The sequence below is a fragment of the Callorhinus ursinus genome, unplaced genomic scaffold (assembly GCF_003265705.2).
Source record: "Callorhinus ursinus isolate GAN/ISIS: 27379988/994484 unplaced genomic scaffold, GSC_fseal_2.0 scaffold35, whole genome shotgun sequence".
NCBI classification, from domain to species: domain Eukaryota; kingdom Metazoa; phylum Chordata; class Mammalia; order Carnivora; family Otariidae; genus Callorhinus; species Callorhinus ursinus.
This window is the reverse complement of record NW_027397097.1, coordinates 14058693-14071903: the sequence shown is the minus strand read 5'-3', so window position 1 is coordinate 14071903 and position 13211 is coordinate 14058693. Positions and strand designations below refer to the sequence as shown.

Below are 13211 nucleotides of genomic sequence, written 5' to 3'. Positions count from 1 at the left end.
TATTTCTTGCTGCTGAGAAAGTGGGCAGGCAGCTGCTGCAGCCTGTAGTAGATTCTGAGGTTGCTCCTTAGGGGGTTGGCAAGGGATACTTTGTGAAGCTGAGGATTTTTTAAAAAGAAATGTGTTTGTTTCTTTCACCCTGGAGAGTCTGAGCAGTTTTCTTCTCTAAACTGTTTATGCTTATAAAGGAAATAATTTAATCAATGTGTGAAAGTGGATTTTTTTCTAAGCATTTTTTTTAGCTTTGATGGCTAATTTATATATATATGTTATAGGAGCTTTGTAAATTGGTGGCTTTGTTTGATGTAGCCTGTCCACAGTGATTGTGTTTCTAGGATGCTTTTGTTAAGTAATTCAGGCTAAAATTTCCTTAATTTAAGTTGATAACTGCTCATCACTTCCCAAAAGCTGCAGTTAATTATGTGGTTATTTGGCTATGTTTAGAATTCTGGATGATTGAAATTTGCCATTTTCTTCCAGATATTTAGTGTCTAGACTCCCTCCCCCCAAGAAGGCCATTCTAAATCATAGACTCACATAGGCTAAAAGAGATATGCATTCATAGGCTCTGCTTGTCCACATAGGGGGTATAGTGAAAGGATTTCTTCTAGATTCTATAACAATATACCGTTTACAGCCACCCCTCTCTCTTAATATATATCCTAGAAGGGAGTTGGAAATAGATTTCACTTCAAGTGCCAACTCTGACCGATTGATAGTGGGCCCTTCAGAAGTCTCTGTTGGGAAGGACTCTGAGGCTGTCTCCAGTAGAGATGAATGCCTTGATTGGGTAGCATTGTGTACCATGGTGGCAGCAAGAGTCAGGCATGGGCACATGCTGGCCATTATCCCTGTTGGACTATAAAGTTTTATAGTATCCTCTTCACAGGAATGATAGAGACTAGCCAGTTACGTATTTGTTATGGACAGTGCCCCAAGCAGAATACCTCTAGCCTCTGTTAAGTCCTTTTTACAGATCTTTAGGCAGGTTTCCTTGGAGTAATCCTCATGTGGTTTATTAACCTGCCCTGGCAGATGTCTGTGCATAAATAATTCACTCCCCAATATATTGGATTTTCACATCTCCATGCCTTTGCTGAAGCTGTCTCCCCTATATGAACACTGTCCTTTCTTAATTTGTGGAAATTTTTCTCTTCATGGGCCACCTCAAATATTATTTCCTCCTCTGTAAAGCTTTCTCTGACTTCCTCAAGCAGGATGGATGACTCTCTTTTTCATATCTCCAAAGCAATCAGTTGAATCTGTATTACTACACCTGCCATAATGCTCTGTAATTACTTGCTCACATGCCAGAATCTAGCCCAGAATATTAGACATATGTTTGTAGACTTGAAGTGCATTAAGCATTGTTCAGAAAAACCTACAGTTCCTTACTTAAAGCTGTTGAACATCTAAAGTATATTTATAGACAATACACTGGGTGCAAATACAGTGGCGATGGTGGCTAGGAGGGTGGAAAGAGGGAGATAGTAAACAAAAGAGAGAAATAATTGATTCAGACTGCAGAGAAGCCAGTAAAACTATATAAAATCAAGGAAGGACAAGGAAACAGATCCAGGCTAATACAGGTATGCATAGCTATAGATTCTTCATGCCCTCAGTGAGAGGACAGAGTGGACTCTGCTCTGGGTTTGCATGTTCAGTAGACTCGAGGCTTCTCTGCCAAGTATTTCTCAGCAGTAGTAAATTCTTACTTGGTCAGAAAATAATTAACTAGGGGCTCAGGTAAGCTGGAGAACATACATCCCTTCTAAACACTTTCAAATTCTGTTTTAAAAATACTGTGTACATCAAAGCAAGCGTGTATATTGGAAGAATTGAGCTACAACCTTTGAAACTCTTTTGCCTATGCTGGTCAGTTTCAATAGGTCTGTGTAGATATGACTACCCTGTCCAGTATATTGCTCTCCACTGTCTTGAAGAGAGTACCCTTTCCCAGGTATTGGTCAATTCCCTTAAAATTACCTAAAATGATATAGTTTATAAGGAAATTTCATGTTCCTTACTTCACTAAAGCCTTCCTGAACAAGATTAAACAACAACAACAACAACAAAATGACATAGAACTCTCTCCATTTTAAATATGGGGTAGCTCAAGGGGTTAAGCAACTGGTTCAAGGCTGAAGAAAAACAACATAGCTTGCCTTTAAACCTAGATTCTCAGTGTGCTACAAGTCCCATGCTCTATAATTGGAACTTTGATAACTCTTTTGCTCTTTCGTTTACCACATTATTTCCTTCATTTCATTAATTCTATATGCTCCTGTTACATTTCTTTCATTAGACTCTAGGCTCCTTGAAGTTCTTACAGAAGCCCATGTGGTGCTAGATGGTGCTGTGTTCTTTGCAGATATACAATATACATATTTAATGAGTAAATAATGAGGGATAAAAGAATGTAGGGATTAAAGAATAAGAGAAATAGTAAAAATAATCACAAAATTATGCCTATTTAGATGGTTTCCATTTTCTAGAACAAATTAATGCATGTTAAAGACTAAAGAAAAGTCCACCTGAGATACTCAGCTGAGGTGACATTATGAAGGAAGAAAGGAAGATAAAGAAATTTATCAAGGAAAATTGTCAGATTTCCTCAAATAGAGAATTTCAGATGGAGAGGGCAGCCTTTGGAAAGGTCTGAATGGCAAGACCTGGCACTGGGTCAGAAGCATTAGAAGAATGAAATTGGACAATCCATTAGACTAAAGGCTTTTAAAAATGGAATTGTGAACCTTTGCAACCACATAAACAGCTAGACCTAAAAAACTAAAGGTTAGCTTTAAACTGTGATGAAAGGATCTACATTAAAAAGGTACAGCTATTTAAATGGTCAGGTGAATCCTGAGCTAATGTGAATTGGTTGATGTGAATTGCCTTCCTTAGGGAAGGCGAGGATAGGAAGCAGGAATAGGGGCACCGGGTAGTGTTGTCTGTGTTCGTGGAAAGGAAGGAGGCAGAAAGGAACTAATATTTCCTAAACCCCATCTAGGTACCAGTAGTGTGAATACGAAGTGTTCAAATGATAGAAAACTGAGATGCAGGAAGGTTTAGTGATATCAGAAGTGATACAGCTGGTGGCAGAGCCAGGATGTAAATCCAGCCATGCTCAACTTTTCTCAGGCTTCTGAATATCTCACATTCTATCTCATTTTCAAGATTCTGCTGTCCCCTTTCTCTTTCCTCACCTGACCATCTTTACCAAGCCATTTTATCTATCTTTTGGCTCTCAGTAGATTACTACCCCAGAAAGAGTTTTCTGACCTTCAAACATGAGAAGGGCACCACTTTGTTCCTTTGTTGCTACCAAATAATGTAAATTATTGTTCTGCTTATTGCACTACAGGCCGGTAAGTTGAGAGGCAAGATGGGGTAAGGAAAGTGACTTTATGGAAAGCCAGCAAACTGAGGAGTCAGTGAACTATTGTCCCAAAGAACAATCTTCCCTCAGCATGAAATTTGAACTTCTTTTATGTTAACAAAAAGGGGAAGTGGGAGGGGGTTGGAGTCAAAAGGTGAGGGTTGTCTATAGACATACCAGGAAAGTTCTTTGTCCTTGATCAGTTGATATTTGCATACAGGAATTAGGTCATGTCATTCCTGTAAATCTTAAGCAGCATAGTCATTTCTGTACACACTTATTTCCTTGAGTGAGGTAGTTTTTGGGTAAAACAGTTTTTGCAAACTTCAGCTATAAAGCAAAATTCCTTTGGCAATTAACATGCCCATGATCAGAGCTAATCAGAAGTTTCTAAGCTATGGGTCACAGCAGCAAGGGAAATAGATGCAATATGGAGTCGGGCATGCTAAGTTTGTCCCTGTCATAATACCATTTAGTGGTATTTCACATAACTGAATTGTGGTTATTTGTTTATTTCTTTGTCTCCTTCTTTATCTCCTTCTTTTTAACTGTGAGCTCCCTAAAGGCACAGACTGCATCTATTTTACTTTTTGTCCTCAGCACATAGCATAGTGCAAGGCACATAGTAGGTGTTCAGTATATTAGATGAATAAATAATTGAATATTCTTTCTGACTCAAAGCTTATGCTTTTCTACTTTCATTTGTATCTGCCTCAGCTCTTGTCTTCTTGGCTAAGCCAATCTACATTTAGCTTTGGGGGGGGATTCTCTTTTCTTCAACATTTTCATTTTTCTTTTTTGTTTCATGTTAAGAGTTTTGGATTAGATGCTAAAACACACTATCCTAGGATATTAGGTACTATGCCAAGCTGCTGGTAGACTGTCAAATGAAGAGAAGTCAGAGTTTGGTCTATTATTACTAACACAGGTGTCCTTTATGATTCTTTTGTATACACCATTAGATTATTCATCAGATGAATATCTTTATCAGTCAACCTGGAAATATAGTTCATACATGAGATTGCTTTCTGACGGGTTGGAGGGGAATGGAATTAATGGTGTGGAAAAAAGTACCATTAAAATAGATTATCATTTTAAACAATAGAAAATTCTACTCCATATGCATAAAATATATTCTCCCTACAAATGAAGCCTTTGCTTCAATTGTCAGAAAATTACTTTCTAAGAAAAGTCAATCAATCAGCAAGTACTTAATGAGCTTTCTGGACTATTGTGCTGGGCTCCACTGAGGGTAGAGTTGGCATGATGACAGAAACAAAGACACATAGATTGTTGGCCACACCTGAAGGAGCTTACAACATTGTAGGCTATAATTAACACACGTGAAACAAAGCAAGGAGGCATGTTGTTTCATGCTAACTTATGAGTCAGGAAAACAAATAGAAAGAGATTCCAAAGAAGGTTGACATTCATTCATTTGCTCACTCAACAAATGTTTACTGATTTTTAGTTGTGTGTGAAACATTGTGTTAAGCCTGGAGATGCCAAGATGAATACAATTAGTCTCTGTCACTGAGGAGCTGCCAGTGTGTTGAGATTACATGTATGACTTATGGCAGTGATGCGAGGAATGGGAAGAAGCACGCACATGATTCTCTGAGAAGTCAGGAAGGCTGCAGAGAGGAACTGGCTTTTGATCCAAGTGTTAAATCATGGAGAGCACTTTGCGCTAATCTCAAGAAAAAGTAGGGGTTTTTGTTTTGTTTTCTGTTTGTTTTTATCCATGCCTCTATTTCCCGTTGTGCTGGTTAATGACTGGTATTCTTAGCAATGGATGTTAATACAGTGCTGAGGACTATGAAGAGATCAGAGGTATTTTGCTACAAGTGTCACATTTTATAGAATTTCATAGAAGGGTTTAAGGGTAGAAGTTTACCACCTGCTACTTCCACAGATTGTGATCTAATATTCTTTTCCTCCGATCTTCTAACATTACTCGGACTTTAATATATGTTATATTTTGGTGTTATTTAGTTATCAGTTATACTTTCATAGATTTACCTTTCTAATGTATTGGGGTTTTTGAGAGCAGGAATTACATTTTATGCTTTTTTTCAAGAGATGAAGTAGAAAGGAACAAATGTTTATTTTATGCTTCCTTGTAACATACATGGCCATGCATGTTTGTTGTATGTAAACGTATACTATGTTACAAGAACAGTGCTGGGTGCTTGATGTGATATTTTATTTAATCTATTTAATAGTCCTTGAAGTATGTTGTGTTAATGGGTTTCACAGATGTGTAAACTAAGGTACAAGAAAGACTAATTATATTGCCCAAGGTCATATATCTAAATTTTAAATGCCTGAGATGTGATTCAGACCTAGGTTATTTGTACCCCCTCCTCTTTTCTACCACTTCACAAAATGTTAGTTTTAAAATATAAAGAATATATTTTTATAAAAGACAACAAACTGATTAGCACTCTTTAAGACCTTTGTCTCGGGCACCTGGGTGGCTCAGTTGGTCAGGCGACTTCCTTTGGCTCGGGTCATGATCCTGGAGTCCCAGGATTGAGTCCCACATCGGGCTCCCTGCTCAGCGGGGAGTCTGCTTCTCTCTCTGACCCTCTTCCCTCTCATGTTCTCTGTCTCTCATTCTCTCTCTCAAATAAATAAAATCTTTAAAAAAAAAAGACCTTTGTCTCATTCATTAGTTAATTCACAAAATATCCTGTTATGTGCCAGTAGTTTTGGATTCTAAAAAGAAAAAAACATTCATTGCTTTCATGGAAATTACTGATTAGTAGCAATAAGATACCTTGGAGACAATTGGGTACTTTCTTAATTCATCTCTTTCAATAAGCTGAAGATTCTATTAAGGTCCACAGTGTCTTATTTTAACAAATTATAGTCAGTCATCTCTCTAGACCCCCAATTTCTTTTAGGCCAGAGGCCCTCTTATTAGAAGCTGACTTCTTCCTTTTTGCAAATAGTAGCAATATTTTTTTTCCCGGGCAAACATAACTTCACTGCTATTTCTAAACTTTGCCCTTAGGGATATATACATTTTTAAAAATTTCTTTAAGCTACTGGTTTCAAATATTGGGGGAATAATAGCATGATTTACTGGTGCAAACTTTAGATTTGAAATAATGATGTCAGTGAGCTACAGTTTCAAACAATGGATCAAAGGTCTTGGTTCTTCCGTTACGACAAAGTGAAATGTGAAAGAACAGTGTCCATCTTAGAGTGTGATTAATTCATGTTGAGATGCTAAGGAGTATCATTCAGAGGTAGATGAGGAGGCACAGCAAAGCAGAAGTAATTTTTGTGATGGAGTCTGGGTGAAATCTGAAGAGTATAGCAAATACATACTAATTTGGTGTGACAACACACTTACAAAAAGATTTTAAACTTTTTTTTAAAGATTTTATTTATTCATTGGAGACACAGAGATAAAGAGTATGAGCAGGGAGAGAGGCAGAGGGAGAGGGAGAAGCAGGTTTCCCACTAAGTCAGGAGCCCAATGTGGGGCTCGATGTGGGGCTCAATCCCAGGACCCTGTGATCATGACCTGAGCCAAAGGCAGACGCTTAACCATCTGAGCCACCCAGGAGCCCCAGATTTTAAACTTTTGCTTACATTTCCTTTGTAGCTTCCTGAAAGCTGTGGTATACTATATGTTAGAGACGTAGTAAGAATCACTTCCCTTTTCCAGAGGTTTCTCCTCTGTCTTAAATACTTAGTAGTTTTCCATCTCAAAAGAAAAATATTCTTATATTTAAATTGCTCTTTGAGGTCTCACTAATGCCAAACAGTATTTTGCATAATCTTGTATTGTCTTGAGCCTACCTATTTACTTCCTCAGGAAACTTGTTTAATCAGTTAACTTATTTCATGTTTCTTTAACCTCTCCTTTTCTAATAATCTTCCTATTAAAAAATTTTCTATTTTGACTTTGCTTCTAGTCTCTTATCTCCCTTGCTCTGCTCCAATTTACAGCTCACCTCACTGTAACCTGTCTGTGTCTCTAACATTTTGCCTAGAAACTTGTTTTTATTAAAGTTCTAGTGGCTGCATAGTTGCCAAATCTCATCTGACTTTGACCTTTGTATAGCATTTGAATTTTTTGACACTTCTCCCCTATAGAAATTCTCTCTTCTCTTGACAACCCATATTTTGTTTCTCCTATTTTCCCTATGATTACTCTTTTTCAGTCTCTTTCTCAGATTAATTTTCCTCTACATTTTCTTTATCTAGGAAGAGCAGCAGAAAGATTAGTGTGGAGAAGGGGCAGAAGGAAGCTGAGAGGAGAGAACGGTAAGAAGGGGGGAAGCCTTGGATGTTAGGGATGTTGGTCTCCATCCAGAGAGCAGCAGAAAGCCTTCGAAGGGTTCAAAACAGAGGTATAATGTGACTTGATTTACATTAGGTATAGACAGGCAAGCATGGAAGTGGGGTGACTACGAGAAAGGATAAGCTTAGGTAAAGGAGGGAAGTAGCTGGACTAGGCTAGTAGCAGTAAAAATGAAAATAAGTGAATATATACTCACAGTATATTTAGGACATAGGTGATGGGTTGTATGTGAAAGGTAAGGGAGAGGTAGCTTATAGCTTAAATAACATGATAGATCACAGGACCACCTGCTGAGCAAGGAGGATGTTTGGGGTACATTAATGGGAAGGAAGTTAGTGAAGCTGAGTGTTGGAGGGTGCCTCACCTGGTCTCCTCATAGCCCTCTTTCTTCTGTAGTGATGAAACTCAACTGTCATGGTTTTGTAATAGCTTTCCCTATGCAGAAGCGCCATGACCTTTTCACAGCCCTCATTCTCCTTGACATTGTTGTATGTATTTCACAGGATGAAATATGTGACAGCTCTTTAAATATTGAGAAGACTATTATTTGGAAGAAAGATTAGAATGACTTTGGCCTTAGAGAGGAAAATGAGAACCTATGGAAAGACAGATTTTAGCTGAGCATAAATAAAGAATCTTATAATTAATTAGGGAACGTGTCAGGAGAATAGTAGCAAGGTCCATGTGATCAGAAATGTTTGTGCAACACTCTGTGACCATTTGATGGAGATTTTTATAGAAGATTTACACATTGGATGAGGGAGGATCCAGGAAGGCATGACCCGGTGATCAGTAGGCTCTGTCCTAACTCTGAGGTTCTGTAGTTTGGTGAAATTTCCATGTTCTTCTTCCTTCCATTGTGACAAATACAGGAAGTTCTGAATAACTACGGCCTGAAGAATCTCTCCTGGGTGCTGACTACTTATTCATTCAGAATTTTGTCATTTCTTTGAGTGCATGCATGAGAGCACAATTTATTCAGAACAGTCACTCAGCAGTAAGACACTGAGAATGCATTAATGAAGCTACAGTAATTGAGGATTTTACCCAAGTGTAACTCCCGGCCCTTACTCATGCATAATTCTTCTTCAGTATGGATTGTGCCTTTCCTAGCTAGCATGGAGTGGCTGCCTTGGAAGAGCTGCATGTTTTAATTATGTGAAAAGATGTTTCTTGTTTTGATGATCCAAACAAGGGAATTGTTTGCCTCTGGAAATACAGATGAGTTTTGAATCCAGGATGCCTTGGGAGGTAGGGGGAAGATGATATCCCCCCTCCTCAGGTATTTTACTAACTATACAGCTACATTGTCCCAAGGCTGTCTGCATTGTAAGTGATGAAGAAAGCATTTCATTTTTTAAAACTATTCACATTAAATTATTCACTTTAAAATAACATCTCTGTCAATAAACAAAGTAAGGAATGCATTCAACATCAAACTGAAACTTTTCATGAAACAAAATGGTCAAATTCCCACAATAATCTCTGGAAAGTGGCTAGAGTTTCATAGATGAGAGTGCATTGCTGCTTCCAACTTGCCATGCTAAAAATAGGGCAGGGAGTGTGAGTTTCTCCGAAGACAGTTTTATTCTTAGTCACTCTGAGATTGTTCAAAGTGTCATGATTGCTACTAATTTTTACTCGCAGATACATTATCAATTTTTGAAAGTAGGACCCATGGCTGTCATGTTTGTCATTGTATCCTGTACATCTGACAAGGTGTCTGGCATGTAGTAGGCACTCAGTAAATCTTTGTGGAAAGAAGAAAGGCAGGCAGAAGAGGTCTGGGATATGATCTCATATCAAGAAAGCAAACATAGGGTGGATACCCAAATCTTGTCCATGATGGAAAATGGACATCACATTCACAAGCAGGAACAGGTACCAGTCTTGCATAACAGATATCAAGTCTAAGTGTAAGACTCAAATTCCATGACCAAATTCTCTGTTTACATCAGTAGCAGTTAACAAGGGGGCAGGAACATGAAGCTGAGACCTCATGAATAAGCCTCTCTCATTGTTTTAAACGCCTAACTAGCCCTCTGAGTCAATCAACTGACACAACCATGGAAACTCCAGGAACTGTTCTATGTAGATGGTTGGAGAGATTTTTAAATAAAGTAGACAATTTAGCTACTGCTGTCACAGAGCTGAATCTTCTCAATGAGAGAAATCTTCCATGAAAATATGATTGAAAGAAATATGTGATATCTGTCAAAGTGAGTGGTAATTCACAATAGAAGGATCACTGTGGGGTGTAGAGGCAGTCCAGCATTCACTGGTGGGCAGTATTTTTACTGGCTTTAGATAAATGATTTGGACTTGCCTCAGTGATGAGGAATAGGAAAGCATTTTAGGCAGGAGTTAGATATGGTGGAGAGAATGCTTAAATCATGCTGAGGGTCCCTATGACCAAATTTCAAGAAGTCTCACATTAGAATTTCCCTTGAGTACAAATAATTCAATTTCTGAACAAAGATTTAGACTCACTGGGGAAGGGTTTGCTGTCGATAAAAAGACTGGGATTTTCAATGGACATGTTTGCCCTTGTTAAGCATTATCCTGAGCTGTGAGTCTAGCTGCTACCCAGAGTATATGATCGGTAGTGTTGGTATCATCAGCTGCTCCTTCACTAAGCTTTACCTGTGTTAACTTATTTAATTATCCAAGCATGCCAGGGGTAAGTACTAAGATCATTCCAGTCTTAAAATGAGGAAATGGGGGTGCCTGGGTGGCTCAGATGGTTAAGCGTCTGCCTTAGGCTCGGGTCATATTCCAGGGTCCTGGGATTGAGCCCCACATCAGGCTCCTGGCTCAGCGGGGAGCCTGTTTCTCCCTCTCCCTCTGCTTCCCGCCCTGCTCATGCTCTCTCTCTCTCTGTGTATGTCTTTGTCTCAAATGAATAAATAAAATCTTTTTTAAAAAAAATGAGGAAACGGAGACTCAGAGAGGTAGAAAAGGGAAGGGAAGGAATTTGTCCATGATCACAGAACTAGAGGCACCTACTTAGAACACAGGGTTTACATGCAGGAGTGATAAGACATTGGAAGAAAGGCAGTGATTTGATGCCAAAGGCTAGATGAAGAAGTTTTTCCTACAGTTCATGGGTGGTTGTGGAAGGCATTTCTGTCCTTAATGTCATGTGGGAACTACGCTACAACCCAATTGTCCTCATCCTATCAACACATAAGCAATGGTTGGGCTAATCCCCAGTACTACGAGTCTGCAGCAAACTAGGTCATCAGGATTTTCTCAGCCTCTGTGGTTGTTGGGACCAACTAAAAGCCTCCAGAGCTGACACACTACATTTCAGTTTTTCTCTCACTAACTTTTTAAGGCATCTTAAAATGAAAGAGATCATCTAACTCCCACTTAGATCAAATTCTCCATTAGTATTCAGCAAGCTTGCTTTACTTCTCTGCTAAAAATCCACAGGTGACCAAATTCTAAGGTGGCTTACATTGGGATTTCCCTTCAGTATAAATGATTCAACTTTTGAACAAAAATTTAGGTAAATTAGGGGATGGTTTGCCATGTGAGGAAAGGAGACTGGAGATTTTCAGTGAACTTGTTTACCTTTGGTAAACTTAAGGACTATTGCTAATGTCAGGGGGCAGAAGAAATCCTTACCCTGCTGGTCTGATTTTCTATAATCCCTAAGACCTAGCACAGTTCTTGATGCATGGTATTTCTTTTTAAAGATGTAAGTAAATATTTCTTTAATAAATGAGAGAGAATATAAATTGGATTTAATGATTTGTATCTAATTTTAAAATGTCTGATTTGAGAGAAATGTATGTACTGGAACATGTTTGAGTAAGACAAGTAAGAAATTGTCCTGCTCCTTCCTCACAAGTCTTACTGTCACTTAGGAAGAATGGGGCAGTCTACCAATTTTTCAATGAGTAATATTGTTGTTAAACCGCCTTTTTTTTTTTTTTTTTTACTTTCTATTATCTCTTTAGTGTGAGAGACCCAGATGTTCTTTGGCCTATTCTTGCCTTTAAAATCACAATGGTGTCTTTCTGTAACCTCCAGAAACAGGGGTCCATTAAGGGAGTAAGTAGGTTCTTCAAAGTTCTTTAAAAACACAGGCTTTTAGGAAACTTAAATTCAGAACCCTGTTGCTGCATTTATGCTGTGATATAAGGTGAGTAAAGTGCTACTATGGACCTCAAATTCTTCATCTGTAAAACTGAAGATAATAATACCTTCTTGGGGTTCTTAAAATTAGTGAGGAAATTGTGTAAAGCACCTGGCACATAGTAGGTGCAAAGTAAATCTCATTTCGCTTCTTTTGTGAAGTGAATAGTTTGTACAATTAAAACAGTAAGTATAGCTTTGCTAAATTTGGTCTGTGTGGAGGTTCTAGCACTGTTACTATGACAACTCACTTTTTTTTTCTGGAAAGACATTTTCTCTAGGACTGGTAATTTTAAAAATTAAATTGCCCTGTAAAGTTACCAAATATCTGCTAAACACTTGGTGTACTCCATCCCTATTAACCATTTTCTTAGAGTACTTTTAGTTTATTTTACTGTAAGAAAGGAGTTGCTCTTTTTTTCAGTAAACATACCTGGATACCATAAAACATGCTCTATTCTCTTTATTTTAAAATATTTTAAAAATATACTAACTTTTACAGAACCATTCTAATCAAGGATTCCTTTTCAGACATCTGAAATCCTAGAAGATCAGGACTATTTGTTCTTCTCAGAATTAAGGATGACAAACACATAGCACAAATTCTGGGACTTTCCACAACTGTGCTGCTGGCACTCTTTCCTAATATTCCAATTTTTCCTTCAGAATCCTCTGAACATAGCAGTACAGAAGGCAACTACCCATAAGTTGGTGTTAATGCCTAAGTTCACATATATTAACCCTTCATGGACTAAACCATGAGTGAGGGCAGATGCTTATCAGAGTTTCTTGATATTCCGTCTGAAATTATATCATTTGATATACATTCCTTGGGTTAACAATGCCTTCCTCCAAGGATCTCTTTGAAATGTTTTTACCCATGGAATTTGTAACACATTGATCCTATGAGATGAGTTGCAGTTTATTGGCGTTGATTGAATGGAGAAAGATTGGAGCCAGGGATGATATGTAAGAGAAAGCAGCTACAGATTTACTGCACTCTGGCTCACCCTTGAACCAAAAGATGAAATCTAGACCTAGTATTTGTATTTTAACTGAAAAAATTAAAGTTGGGCTATCAAGACTGTTAATTTGGTGTCTCCCAAACTTAAATCATTTGCTTACCACCTTCTTGATTTTTGCCATATTCATTTATCATTTGAACTATTATATAATTAATATTTTTCTTTATTGTGGTTCAATTTTACTTAAAGTTTAAACACAAAACTTTACTTCTCTATTATGATAAACATCTACATAACTGAAAATCATAGAATGTGACTATCAGTATAAACACTTCAAAATTTAGACTATGCCATTAAATTCTAGTTAGAAACCATGTCTGTTAATAACTCTAAGAAGCTTAGT

At 37.9% G+C, this 13211-nt stretch overlaps 1 protein-coding gene across 10 annotated transcripts in view; it reads left to right on the top strand.

Annotated features, from left to right (window-relative positions):
- The window catches only part of DLG2 (discs large MAGUK scaffold protein 2), a 2181535-nt gene that overhangs the window by 846073 nt on the left and 1322251 nt on the right, over positions 1 to 13211 (top strand). The gene's annotated exons all lie outside the window — the stretch shown is intronic.